This window comes from Perna viridis, chromosome 6, assembly GCF_037379345.1.
Source record: "Perna viridis isolate PV_CMFRI_1.1 ecotype Kerala chromosome 6, ASM3737934v1, whole genome shotgun sequence".
Taxonomy (NCBI): domain Eukaryota; kingdom Metazoa; phylum Mollusca; class Bivalvia; order Mytilida; family Mytilidae; genus Perna; species Perna viridis.
Genome location: NC_142450.1, coordinates 14,235,801 through 14,250,252, shown reverse-complemented (window position 1 = coordinate 14,250,252; position 14,452 = coordinate 14,235,801). Strand labels below are relative to the sequence as shown.

At 31.4% G+C, this 14,452-nt stretch overlaps 3 long non-coding RNA genes across 3 annotated transcripts; 2 read left to right on the top strand and 1 right to left on the bottom strand.

Moving 5' to 3' along the window:
* The first annotated feature begins 3,270 nt into the window (after positions 1-3,270).
* Positions 3,271-7,138, top strand: LOC148613758 (uncharacterized). Its single transcript, XR_015923439.1, has 2 exons — positions 3,271-5,063; positions 7,002-7,138. It is a non-coding gene; the product is annotated as an uncharacterized LOC148613758 (long non-coding RNA).
* Positions 7,139-9,688: 2,550 nt separating this feature from the next.
* On the bottom strand, positions 9,689-12,578 carry LOC148613757 (uncharacterized). The gene is made up of 3 exons (XR_015923438.1): positions 12,461-12,578; positions 11,117-11,276; positions 9,689-9,992 (listed from the first exon to the last, which is right to left on the bottom strand). It is a non-coding gene; the product is annotated as an uncharacterized LOC148613757 (long non-coding RNA).
* A 91-nt stretch (positions 12,579-12,669) lies between these two features.
* LOC148613756 (uncharacterized) lies at positions 12,670-14,303 on the top strand. Its single transcript, XR_015923156.1, has 2 exons — positions 12,670-12,838; positions 14,035-14,303. It is a non-coding gene; the product is annotated as an uncharacterized LOC148613756 (long non-coding RNA).
* The last annotated feature ends 149 nt before the right edge of the window (positions 14,304-14,452 follow it).

The following is a 14,452-nucleotide window of genomic DNA, read 5'->3' as shown; positions in this document are numbered from 1 at the left end:
ATATATATATATATATATATATATATTAAACAATGCATTGTAATTTTAAAATTGGGTAGTAAAATTATCGTGCAATTTGGTAATTTTTTCCACTTTTCAACACGGTGTTTTCTCATGTCCTTTTTTCTGGTCAGTATAGGAGATATAATATTTCCGACGTCGTCGAATGTCCCTGTTTAAAGTGGAGCACACTTGGGCCAAACAAGCACTTCCGGTTATCCAAATGAAATGTGATCTTACAACATTAACTGATCAAATTTACATCACAACATATCGTTTCTATGAAACGTTGATTAATTTATTAGAAACTAGGAGTTTTGCAAATAATTTTCAACCTGAGATTTGGGCCACATGTGGCGACATGTCAAACATAATGTGAGAGTTGTCTTATTACAATAGGCTTGTTTTGTTGGAATTGAAGATTTGGAAGACAATGTCAAGGAATTCTGTTACCAAATCAATGTTTCCCCTGATTTCACATAATTTACACATTTTGTTTTTATTTACAGTAAGATTTCCTTGTTATGTGTGAATGAATCGCATTCGGCCAGGCTGCCAAACATCATCGGCACTTAAACAATACTTGTATGGGGAAAGCTTCACATTCTATGGTAAATAGGGGATGGAGAATGGGTAATGGCAGATTGCGAATTTGAATACAGAGGAAGCGGATTACTTTTAAAATATTTATTCATATGAAAAAAATGTATTAAATTAATTAAAAGTTACAGCTAAAATGTAGAAAAAAAATAAAAATATAAAATTTAATTTCATGATTTAGTTATTCAATAAAAATGTAATGTGAATTGTATTAAGGATGGGGCTTTTTCCATGACGAATGGGGGATGGTATAGGGTATAACTTGGAAGTTAATACATTAAAGAGCTGTGTGTACACCTTTATAATCCCCTGACAATCCATAAAACGGACCCGCTTAACTAAAAAGTATTTTCTGGAGTTGCACTTGAGGTAAACATTATAATTGAAAGCAAGCTGCAGCTCACGGTGCTCCCTTATATTACTTAAAACACAATTGTATGATACTTTTAATCCCCATTATTGAACAATGTTATTTAGTATCAATTTTGGACTACTATATACTAAACCTTTTCGTGCAGTCGACTGAATGATATCCCAGATCTTTCTACAGAGTAGTTAAATGAAAACAAGAACAAATTTAGTGCTAATTTGTTTCAAGCAAAACATGTCATGGACATGTCAAGTGTATCTGTTACTTGGAAAGATGAGGATCTCATGTCGTCTTGCATGATGCTGGAAACTTTTCCCATTCCGATATCATATTGCTTGTAATATGAAAAAAGTGTTATTTTCGTGTGAAAAATGTCCAATTTGAAGTATATGGAACATTAGGAAATAGCTTCCTTGTTCCAGGAAAATAAAATATCAAACTTTCATAAGGTATTGGTAAAAGATACTAAATTTTGAAGTAGTTTAGCTCTAAAAAAGTAAAAGTTGCTTTTTTGATACGATAAATGTCCATTTTATTATACTTGATACATTGCAAAACCATTTCTATTGGTCTTGGAGAATACAAATATTGAAATTTAATCAAACTGGGTTAAAATATACATACGTTTTAATTAATAAAGTACTTTGATTTATGCCATACCATCTAATTACTCTGAATATGGTAAAAAATACTCTATTTTGAAGTAAATAAGCTATTTCTCTCCAAAGCAATACCAACTTATTTCTTAAAAAATGTAAGCGTTGCATTTTGATATGAAAAAAAAATCCATATTTACTTTATATAGTAAAATGCAGAAACATTTTGTGGTCTAGGAGTATAATAATATTAAAATTTTATAATATTGGGGTACAATATACTATATTTTTATATAACAAAGTATTTGTACTGATGCTATACCATATAATTACTCTGAATGTAAAAAGAAAGTTCTATTCGTGTAAAATCCATATTTGTTGTATATGAATTAATGGAATTACATTTCTTTTGTTCCAGGTGAATAAAAATACAAAATTTCATAAACTAGTGCTAAAAGTACTCTACTTTGAAATAATATAGCTCTTGTAACTTATGCGATACCATCTTCTTTGTCTAAAAAAGAAAATATTGCATTTTTGTGATGAAAAATATAAATTATCATACATGGTACATTGCAAAAACATTTTCATTGGTCTGAGAAAGTATAAAATTATTGCAATTTTATAAACTTTTAGTAAAATATACTCAAATATTTAGATAACCAAGTATTTATGGCTAGGGCGTGACCATCTTATTGCTAATAGCCTAGATATGAAACGTATGTAATTTTTATGTTGCAAATGTCCATATGCTATTGTCTATGGATTATTGGGAACACATTTTCCTTGTTTCAGGAGAATCAATATATCAAAATTTCAACAGGTGTTGGTATGGTTTTCTAATATAACATTTTGGGTTGATGCAATACCTTTTTATTGGATTAAAAATATAATAGAATATGCTTTTTTTTTATTTGTAAAATGCCAATATTGTACATATACCCTGGTTACACGGAAAATTTGAATCAATATTGTATAGAATTACACGTGTCACTCTTGCATTACGTTTCAGAATGGTAAATAAATAGTTTTAATCTGGCAATTTCATCTACAGTATCGTTTATTTTTATTTATTTATTTTTTTTAAATAATGTATTAATCTGACAAAAACAATTTCGAATAAATATGAAAATATTTATTCTCAAACGCCAAACAAGCTGCTTAGTTAGTGGAACTTTTCCCCGACCATTTCGGTAGGCCCTTTACAATTTTTATAGTATTTTATTACATGTACAAATACAACTTGGAACCTGTTAGACGTTGTTTCTTTATCTTTAATGTTGTTTGTCAGGAGTGGATTCAGGCGAGGGTGAGGTGGGCGTGCGCCCCTCTAAAATTCGCAAAGCATGAGTTGTCAGGAATAGATTTAGATGGTTTTGGGTAGAGACATTAATTTCTCTCAAATTTTACCACAATATATATCTACATTGCATCCATTCTAGAAGAACATTTCAAAAATTTAAGCTAAAATATATATTTTGCCACGCTCTGCTAGCCAAATTTTAACTATGCGAACCCCTCCCCCCCCCCATCTAAAATCCTTCGTCCGTCCCTGTTTGTTTTATCTTCTCTTTAGATTAGGTCGAATTTTGTCATTGGATAACTGTCTATCTTGCGTTCACATCACATATCCTATTTTTATAATCTAGACCTGTTTATGGTATATATTCAAAATGTAAACATTAAAGCAACATTGAAAATTTATTCTACGTTTGCTGTTGCTTAATTATTTCTTCATTTGAGTATGAAGATGACTTTTTGTTTGTTTGTTTGTTGTTTGTTGGTGTGTATTATACAGGCAGCAATAAGTCAAACACCAAAAATATTTAATCACATTATTTAGCTATAGCTGGTACACATGTGAGAAGTTACTTAAGACACTGTTAGCTCTATTGAATGTTTGTGAGTTTACATATAATCATTGTGAATCTATTTCTTATTGTTTATATGATTACTGATCAAGAATAGTTCTCGCCGGCAAGTAATTTTTGGCTAACAAATTTTTTTACCCCTCCTGTGAAACAAGTTGATGTCCAAAATTTAAGGAAAAATGTCAAATAGAATGCTGATATTTTATTTACAGAAATGAGCTATCAAACAATTCCATTCAGGAATAACATTTCTGGTAAACAGAATTGTTTTGGTCTCGAAAATTACAAGATCTACTTTCTGACCAGTAATGTATTAAAAGTCGTCATTAATGCAAAGTTTTTGCATGAACATTCTGCAATATAAAGCTTAAAATATGAGGTTGTGGAGTACAAATTGTATTTATCAAATTTTACAATTTGTTTTATATAAGACAATAAAATTAGATATTGATGGTAATCAATTATACTACAAGAGCGACGACTTCTCTTCCGTATCGCCAACATTCCGTTGATCTGTTCAACATGCATTCCTTCAGGCTTCTGGAACAGGGTTATATACTATAAGATTGAAGTCATCAGTACAAAAGTATTATTGTTGACATAGTGAACTCGTCAATCGTTACGGTAAATTCATCTACAACATAAAAACCGATTCATATATTGTGTATTGTGTATACGTTTTCCTTCGTCTCTCGTCTACACGGGGTTAAACATTCTATGAAAACCTCAGCAAGTTTCTCTAGAAAAGCAAACAAACTACCCTTACCCTACTTACGCAACCAGGTCAATGATTCGAGTTGGTTGCTCATTTACTTTTGTTTCTACGTTATTCCATGTTATTCTACGTTCTTTGTGGTGTAAGTTTTGCTTGTTGTCAATTAATTATCTCGTTTTGACTTCTGCTTGTATCTTGGTTCATTTGATTACTCTTTTATTGTATATCAAAAGCTAAAACTTGTAATACACTTGTTTTGAAAATTGTTTTGAGGTTATATTTCACTCGGAGCAGCTTAGGAATATGTATTGTAAACTGTTCCATGCTAACACTTCGTTAAATATATTGCTAATTCTAGTCGCTTTTCAAAAGCAAAAGGTGAACTAATATATCATGTCTTTTTTTTTCAAACGACTCGACGCTTATTATTAGAAGCGGTAAACGACAAATACAGCACTGATAAAAGAGTGTAATGAGAGCCTAGTATTACAGGAATTTCTTACATTGTGTAAAATTAAGCAATGTATTATTGATTAATTTAATGGCTGGTGTTTGGTAGTTCGATTGGCTGTTCACTGTTGGGTATGTATGACTGTTTTGGATTATTTTTGAGGGGTGCTCTAATATAATTTTCCACATTTGTATAACTCAGTTTTGCCATTGGCAAAATGTTTTTATTTTGTGATAAATATTACTTAATTAGTATTGTATCAATTTCAAAAATGTTCGTAAAAGGTCATTCAGGGACGAATCGATATTTTCAGAAATCAAATCAATGGAGATGTTCAAAATAATACAGATTGTTATAGTGGTTGCCATGGTACTAATTGTCGGAAAAACGAATGGAGAAAGTTATAACAGGAGGATGTCGAAAGGAAATCGTTTTATGGAATTCCCAGCTCAGTGGTTTAGTATGTTTCTAATGTATTTCAATAACTAATATATAGTTTTAACAAAAAATTAAACTATACAATCAATAAAGTAAGCACACACACGCAAATATATATATTTCAGAAAGGTCTGAAAAATTCCCAACGATATTAGAACTTTTCAAATTTGCAATGCAAATTTTTGGTCGTTCCCTCCGCAGGACTCGAACTCGTACCGCTGTGACATCTGTGGCAACACCGCCTGCACAAAGTCCAGCGCCCTGGACCACTCGGCCAGCTCGGCTATATAAAAATATAGCTTTCGATGGCCGAGTCATTCCTCCTCGTAGGATTAATCTAGGGCTGTAACTTGGTACACGATGTATGGTAGTACGAGACAGTTCATTTAGGTGTTATTATGTAGGATAGAGAATCAAATTAATGATGCATGTCACAACAAATCAATATTATACAACGTCTCAGAATGTGACGACTCTATTCGCTACACTGCTCCATCGGATCAAATTGATACAGGGAAGACATGTAAACGTATAGAAAGATCTGAAAAATTTCCAACGATGTTAGAACTGTCGAATTTGCGATGTAAATTTTTGGTCGTTCCCTCTGCGGGACTCGAACTTGTACCTGTGACATCTGTGGCAACACTGCCTGCACAAAGTCCATAGCCCTAGACAACTCGGCCAGCTAGCCCATAAAATATAGCCTTCGCTGGCCAGATCATTCCTCCTCGTAGGAATAATCTAGGGCTGTAACTTAGTACACGATGTATGGAAGTACGGGACAGTTCATTTAGATGTTATTATGTAGGATATAGGATCAAATTAATGATGCATGTCACAACAAATCAATATTATACAACGTCGCAGAATGTGACGACTCTATTCGCTACACAAAGTCCAGCGCTCTAGACCACAATCTGGACTTTGTGCAGGCGGTGTTCCATAGATGTCACAGCGGTACAAGTTTGAGCCCCGCGGAGGAAACGACTAAAATTTGCATCGCAAATTCAACATTTCTAAACACTTAGAAATCGATGGGAAAGGAAAACTATTGACCAAACTTTACGACAAACGTGATGACTTTTCATTCAGAATTGTCAAATTTCCTTTCATCTGTGGCAACATTCCTCCGGCTCCTGCGTATGGAGTGTTCATATCACAACTCAAACGTTATGCCAGATCTTGCCGAAACTACGCAGACTTTTTGTATCGTGCTAGAACTCTAACAAATAGACTTCTGGAACAAGGTTATGTTGCTACAAGATTGACGTCATCACTACAGAAGTTTTATGGTCGTTATCATGAACTCGTGGATCGTTATGGCGTATCCATTAGCACCTTGAGAACTGATTTATTCAACGGGTCATAGTTTTCCTTCCCTCGTTTGTCTATCCTGGACTTGACTTTTTATGAGCAACTCGGGTGTTTCTAGAAAAACAGAGGACGCTTGTCCTACCGGTGCACCTGGTCCATACTCCCAGTTTTTAGTGGAGTCCGAGTTGCTCATTTAATTTTGTTGCTTTGTATGTATGATTTTGGTTGCTTTATGTTCTTTGTTGTTTATGTCTGTTTTCCATGTCTGGTCTTTGTCCCTGGATTGCATTCTTTTGATTGCCTCTATGGCCTTGGTTCCCTTGATTACTCTTTCTAACATCGTTGTGAATTTTTCAGACCTTTCTATACGTTTACGTATCTTCCCTGTATCAATTTGATCCGATGGAGCAGTGTAGCGAATAGAGTCGTCACATTCTGATACGTTATATATATATATATATATATATATTTTAACTACGAGAAAAAGGTGATAAACTATATTTTGGTTTCAACTTAATTCTTAAAAACATAACCATATTTTTTTTTTTTTTTTGACAAATATGTTGTTTCCCATGAGAACACAGATATGTTTAAGTATGTGTGCATGTATCTTGATGAATAAAAGGAATTGATTGTTTTTTTACAGAACTTACACGTAGACACTGATCATTTGGAGAGAGACTAGTATGTGCTGTTACCCTACATTGGCTTAAATTTAACAGCACTTATTTAGTATCGTCTTCATCAAATGGCATTTGTTTTAAATAAACCAATCCAATAGCATTTTTTATTTATCTTATTTCTAAATAAAACACAAAGGTGACAAAGCATGAATATTAAAAAAAGAAAGAACGCAAGCAAATATTTTAAAGCTTTGAATCAAGAAAAGAACAGTATCGTTAACAATTTTTTTTCTAAAAAAAAAAACTAAAAGATCAAAATGTTCAAACTAATATACATGTACATTGAAAACAATTTGAGAGTTTAATGGAAATAAAGTAAATACTCTTTCAAACGGTAATCAAAAAAAGTAAATAACGCAAGGATAACTACTGTACTCGGCGTCACATAAATAAGATACTGTTAAAATTTGAATAAAAATATTTTCTACGACTTTATTGACACCTAGTTTAAATTATCTTCGTTTAAATTGCATTAAATGATTTGCTCATTCGTTTAGCCAATTTCATTGTTAAAAGTCGGCCATGTTTACAGTGATCGGGTTGCTATGAGATGTTGTTTACGTTTAATTGGTTTGTCCAAAAACCGAAGAACCCAAAATGCGTTTCGGCGTAAGTTCGGATATCTCGGATTTATTTTGCGCGAACAACGTACAATATTGAGAAGTTGATCCAGCAGACGATTGTCACCAGAGTTCGACGGGAACTTACGAACTTCGTTTGTAAACAAATCGTCCCGTAGAAACCAACATGGCGGATATTAGTATGGGATTTTCCCGTAAGGATTTGTTACGCACGATTTAAGCCAATAAGCGACTCGTTGGTACTAACACGTCATGCATATATGCGAACTATCTTTAGATTAAATGAAAGAGGGACAACTCTAGCGGTAAGTCCCGACGTTTTAAAAAGTGGAGCTTTAATTTTAAAATGTGCTGTATGTGACAACGAGTATAGGAAAAGAGAACATACACAAAAATGAATATGAAATAAACAGTATAGTATGCATTTTGGAACAAAAGTGAAAATTAAATGAAATATTAACAATTTTGATTAAGTTTAAGAAAGAATCAACCTGTTTATTTACATCAAATATCTACGATTTTGCCACATTGAGGTACAAATATATCTCTGTTTACAATGATTTTAATCTCGCTTTGGAATGTTGGAAAAATGTATTTTGCATCTCGAATAATTGTTGCTATGTTTTGTTATGTTTTTTTGTTTTTTGTTTTGTTTTTGTTTTGTTTATGTTGTTTTTTTTTTGTTTTTGTTATTTTTAACAATGTCTTGCACAATACACCTCTGATACTAAAGCTATATCACCAACGCCACTATCCAGATAATATGTGGAAATAGAAAAAAATGACTAGTTGCAGGAAAGGCACCAAATTATGTATTCCTCTGGAATATGCCATGATTTGTTTTACTGTCTCACCAAAACGTCTAACGTTTCCATTACTCTACATGTTAAAAAAGTACTTTTCATAGTTTCACTGAATTCCCAGAACAAATGACATCTTAAAGTTGTGATACTTGGAATATGAGCCTTTCAAACTCATTTTTATGCTAAAGTACGATGATCGTAGAAATTCTTCACAAAAATGACTTGAATAAATAATAATGAAAATCCTCATTTTTACCTTTTCTGCTTACTGACATCATGGTGGGAAATTACTCATACATGTCAACAATATTCATACCCTTTTGTAGTAAATTACAAATATGATTTTAAAGCACACATTCTCAGCTATATTTTAAATGAGAAATGACCGTGTTGAAAAGTAATCGTGTCAAGTACAGTTGACCACATTTCACGATAATTATACCAACCAATCTTAAAATGACAATGCACTGTTTTGTATCAATAAATATGCATAGAAACCCAAATAAAATTAATGCTGTGCGATTTCATTTCTGAATAACAATGATCATGATTTGGCATAAGGATTGAAAGGAACATACGCGATTTTGGTACATAGTGTTCCCTTCAAGATGTTTTCTTAAATGTGGCACACTATTGGTTTCATTTTCTCTAATGTAAAAAAAACAAACAATAGAAAACAGAATAACCCAAAAAAAAAAATCAAAACAAAACAAAACAAATCAAACAAACGAAACGAAACAAAACAAAACAAAGCATACAGCTTAGCTTTATTTAAATGGGTATTGTAACTTTTTGTTTTTTCCTCGAAATTTGCAAATTCCCATAAATTCAGCAAATTTTTCTCTGTTTAAGGGTTAGATACTAATGATTGGTAAAGAAAGAAATCAAAAGATTCCCCCCCCAAAAAAAAAAAAAAAAAAAAAAAAAAAACATGTAGCGTGCACGGTTTGCACACCACTAAATGGTTGACATTCACTTTTAACATGCAAAAAAATACAACAATTGCGTCGCATAATTGGAGCACAATATGCCTAACGTGAATAAGATCCAAGAAAAAATGCGCCGTCATGGATTACAATATACCTTGGATTATAACAAAAAGATCGTTTTAGCCAATTACCTAAAGCTACATTGTAAAGGGAGAACTGACCGACTGGTCTTCGGTTTTGGGCTTAGTACAGACAGTGTTTTTATCAATTTCACGCAGAGTTTGCTTTGTAAGTTTGTAAAGAATTCTTACGTCGTTGAGTATCATAAGACATACTATTAATTTAATATGATATTGAATGCCCTGTTATAATTATAATCAATTTTAGGATTTTATTTACTTAGATTTTTGATGCATCTCTTTCATATTTAATTTTAGCTAAACGTGTACAGATATTTAAACTGGCAACATATTAATTTTTACAATAATCATACAAATATTTTCAGTGAAAGTAAAAATATTTTAATTTTGAATTAAATATTCATGCATCAATATAGTTTTGTAAAAAATTTGACCACATTTTACATGAAAATCAACCAAAACTTGTGTATCTCTGGTGTCACGGCATGTAACATTTAGCACCTGAAATTAGAAACGTCAATTATACAAAATTTTAAATGTAAAATGTTGAAAACCAAATATACATGTAATATGCAAAGGTGAAATAAAGGACTGGTAAGCACATAAATACATAGCAAATACAAAGTATATTATTCAAAGAGAATTACTATTGCCAGTGAAATAGATATTCAAAAAAAAATGAATCAAATCAGCCCTTATGTAAGCAACCTTTAATCTTCATATACATTTGTTGGGATTGATCATATCTATACCGTATTACTAGAACAGGTATGATGTTAATGTAAAAAAGACAACAACCGGGGGTAAAAATGTCAGCCCATGACCACCCATTGGTCTTCAATGAACGTCGAGTAAACCCCTAGTCAGCGGGTCAGGCTGCAGTCGGCCCCAAAACATCATATACTAAAGTGCAGCAAAATAGTTGCCCCTATGTACTCACGTTACATACAGAAAAAAACAGTAAAGGTGAAAACAAAACAAACACGTATAGGAAAACATACATATCCTAATATTTCTGTTTCTATAAAAGCAGAGAACGCTTACCCTACCGGTGCACCTGGTCCATGCTCCCAGTCTTTGAGTCCTTTGCTTTTATTACTTTGTATGTATGATTTTAGTTACTTCATGTTCTTTGTTGTGTATGTCTGTTTTCCATGTCTGGTCTTTGTCGCTGGATTGCATTCCTTTGATTACCGCTATAACATTGGTTCCCTTGATTACTCATTCATATTTATGTTGTAATGTTGCAGCTTTATCATATGACATAAAACAAATGTAGACTAAATTGATATTAATGGTAATAAAAAAAAATAATTTTTCCTTCTATTTTCCTCGCCAATTTTATTATCATAATGATTATATTTATGTTGTAATGTTGCAGCTTTATCATATGACATAAAACAAATGTAGACTTAATTGATATTAAAGGTAATTAAAAAAAACATATTTTTTTCCTTCTATTTTCCCCGCCAATTTTATTTTCAAAGTAATTTCGCATCTACAGGGTTATTAAGTTTCCTATGAACAATATTCAGTACAAATATTTTGTTTTCTTTATCATATATCATATAAACAAAATGGTAAACCAAACATTAAAATCTTCTTTTAGTAAGAAACAAACTTACGATCTATGATTACAAAAATATGGCACTTTTGTGGATCCGGTTTCAATGCTGTTCAAAAATTTCCTGTTGTATTCGTAACCCAACGTTTGTCCGATAACTAGAACCATCATTACAAGTAACATAATCTTTAAAACAGTAAACAACTGCATGGTGTTAAGTTCTGAAAAAAAAATAACACAAATAAAAAAATAAATCTTCTTGATTCGTATAGTACCTTAAGTGGATTTCATTCTGATTTTAACTTAGGATTTTGTATATATTTTTTGGTATTTGACAATAGAAATATAAAGTATTATTACAATACATTGATCTAAATTGTGTTTACAAGATCTTTCACGAAAGGACAATAAAATTATAATAATACACTAGAGTACACTTATCGGAAGTGAAACAAAAATACCAGGACTTCAACATTTATCACAAAAACATAACCAGAGGCCGTAGTGTTTTAACAATTTTAGATTTGTAATACTGAAAAACAATATTTATACAAATAAATAAAATCTGATATAGTTCGAGGTCAGACTACTCTGAACATTGGGTTAGTGAATACCCTTTGGGCAGCTGCATCGACCCAGCGAAATAATTAAAATGTAAAATCAATTAAGAACAAAAGAAAGTTAGCATGCAAACAACAAATACAGTGCCTGACACTTTGCCTTTGGAAGTGGCTTAATAAAATAACAGAGTAGGGTAGGTAAAACCCTGTTGTAGCAATCGTACTAGTCAAAATGAACGTAAATTAAAATTTTTATCGTGGACAAAATGGACCCTGCATCTCTGTTTACAAACGGACACATAACTTACAATTGAAACCACATGAAAAGTTTAACTTGCAACCTTTTAACAATAGTTTGTATAAAATCACTTTAACACCGGAACTTTTTCTCTACAGATATTTGAAAGCGTCTTTGTTTGTTTTTAGAAAAATGTTGGAAAAAATCACATTTTTTTTAAATAAAAATTAACTTCTGAGTTTCTTTTCGTTTTTTTTTTTTTTTTTTTTTTTTCTATTTCATTTATTTTAGAAGTATGATTTTATGACACTAAACACTTTGTTACTACTAATATAAGAACGTTTATATCATGATTCATGTTTCTAAAGAATCTGTATGAACTGACTCTCCTAACGCTTATTTTGTAAGTGTTCCTGCTTAGAGAAGAAACATACTGATTTAAAAGGGTTGAATTTCAATTTATTGCTTTCTCTATATTGATGAGTTATTTTAAAATAAAATTGATATTTACTTATATTTGAAAACATAACCAAATGAACGAACGTAAAAAGAATTAAAAACAAAACAAAAACAAAACACAAAATACTTATCAATATATGTTACGTACCAAGGTGTTTTCCGTTGAGCAGAATATAGAAAAAGTAATACCTACAACAGTGGAATTTCATTTTATATTCATTATTTCGTGTGTATTTCGAAACCGTAGCCTTTATCATTAAGGCATATCCTTGATATCCATTACTTAAAAGGATGATTGCATCATGCAAGTATATGACACCACGCAGGTAAACAATATGGATTTCCGAAAACAAAGAAACGTATAAACAAAGCAAAAGTAAATATTTCAATAGTTATTCTTTCTTCAAATCAAATACAGATTTATGATGTGAACAACGCGTGCTTGAACTATAACTATGATTTTTTTATCTTGGATATTTCTTTCATTTTGAGTCCTGATTTTATAAAAGAGACGAGGAACAATGTGGTAATTATAAAGTATTTGCACTTTAGTTGATGATGAACGAGTACTTATAATTATCTTAATATCAAGGACTTTTATCATTGTTACAATTCTTTGGATCTTGTCAAATGCAGTTTCATATAAGTATAATAATTACATCATTCTCATCTTCAATGTCAATTAAGAAATTTGATCCATATGAAGTAGATGTAGAGTGTTTTGTTTCCAGTAGCATGTCATAATACAACATAGAATACCCATCCATATCATAATAAAGTTCATGTTTGTAAGTGTCCATGACTTGCTTTGCCATATCAATATATCTGTGTAATGAAAAATGACAAAGACATTTGATAAATACAATGTAGTCAGATGAAGGATATCACAAAAAGCAATTGCATTAACGAATCAAAGTTCAAATAAATACATCAATTTGAGAAGGGAGTTAACGCACAGGGAATTGAGGTCATACGATAGATCCATAGGTTGTGAAATCCATGATGGCAGCCTGTTTCCCTTGTGGTTTTTATTGTATTACAATGAATAGTAAAATATAAAAGATGGTTTTAGTACATTACTTTAGCATTTAGCACTTGATAGATCGATCTAATGACCTCAAGTCCATGTGAGTTAAGGAATTGGTGACCAAAACGAACAAAAGCCACGTGGTAAAGTAATATATATTAAAAGTTCAAATGTGATGTGGGAAGTCTGCCATCGTACTGCCAGAACATTAGTTTATAGACATAAATAGAATTGCTTATATGTATGTGTGTTTGCATGTATGTATGAATGAATGTATATATGTATTCAATTGAATGTTTAAATAGGATTTTGTTTAATTTTAAACCAACATTTCTTTTCAATTCTAAAAACATCTGAAATATCGTCATAGAAAACAAACAGCAAATGACCTGTTATATTTGCAGACCATGCAATTGTGGTTCGACAAATCATGGTTTTCATTTTGTAATCATTGGCATTTTGCAATTTTCAATCGTCGGAGAAAATCGTACGTTCGATATATTTTGCATATTCGTGTTAATATTGCATATTTTATATCCATGTCTGGACATTTAAAACAGTTGTTTGATTCCTGAAAATGTTATCTATTCAGTTAGTAGAATGACCAAATAATATTATTATTAATATTATTATTATTGATATTTATTACCATGTTTTTATCAATATTTACAAGTATATTTATGTTTTTCTTTTAGGCAACGCCTTTCCTACTTCGATGTGTTTGATGCTTAAATCAAGCCGACGTGAACTTTAAACAAATCATAGCTGACATTTATATTGACTTCACTGATTTGGAACCATTTTCAAGTGAAGCAGAATAAGCACTAAAAATCTTACAACAGTTTTTTTGTTTTTTGTTTTTTATATTTTGTTTTTCTTTATGTTTGTTTAATTTGATTTTATTGTTTGCTTGTTTCATGTCTACCTTGATTTGTTTAACAATCAAATAAAAAATAAATTCTTATCACTCATTTACATTAATTACATTCCCCTTTTGCTAACCCCGTAATTGATTTTTATGTTGAAAGTTTCGGGTGTTTCCTAATACTCTGTATGAGGGAGGTAATGGAGGCGGATTGAGTACGCACACACGTAAGAGCTCTGAAGAAAAAA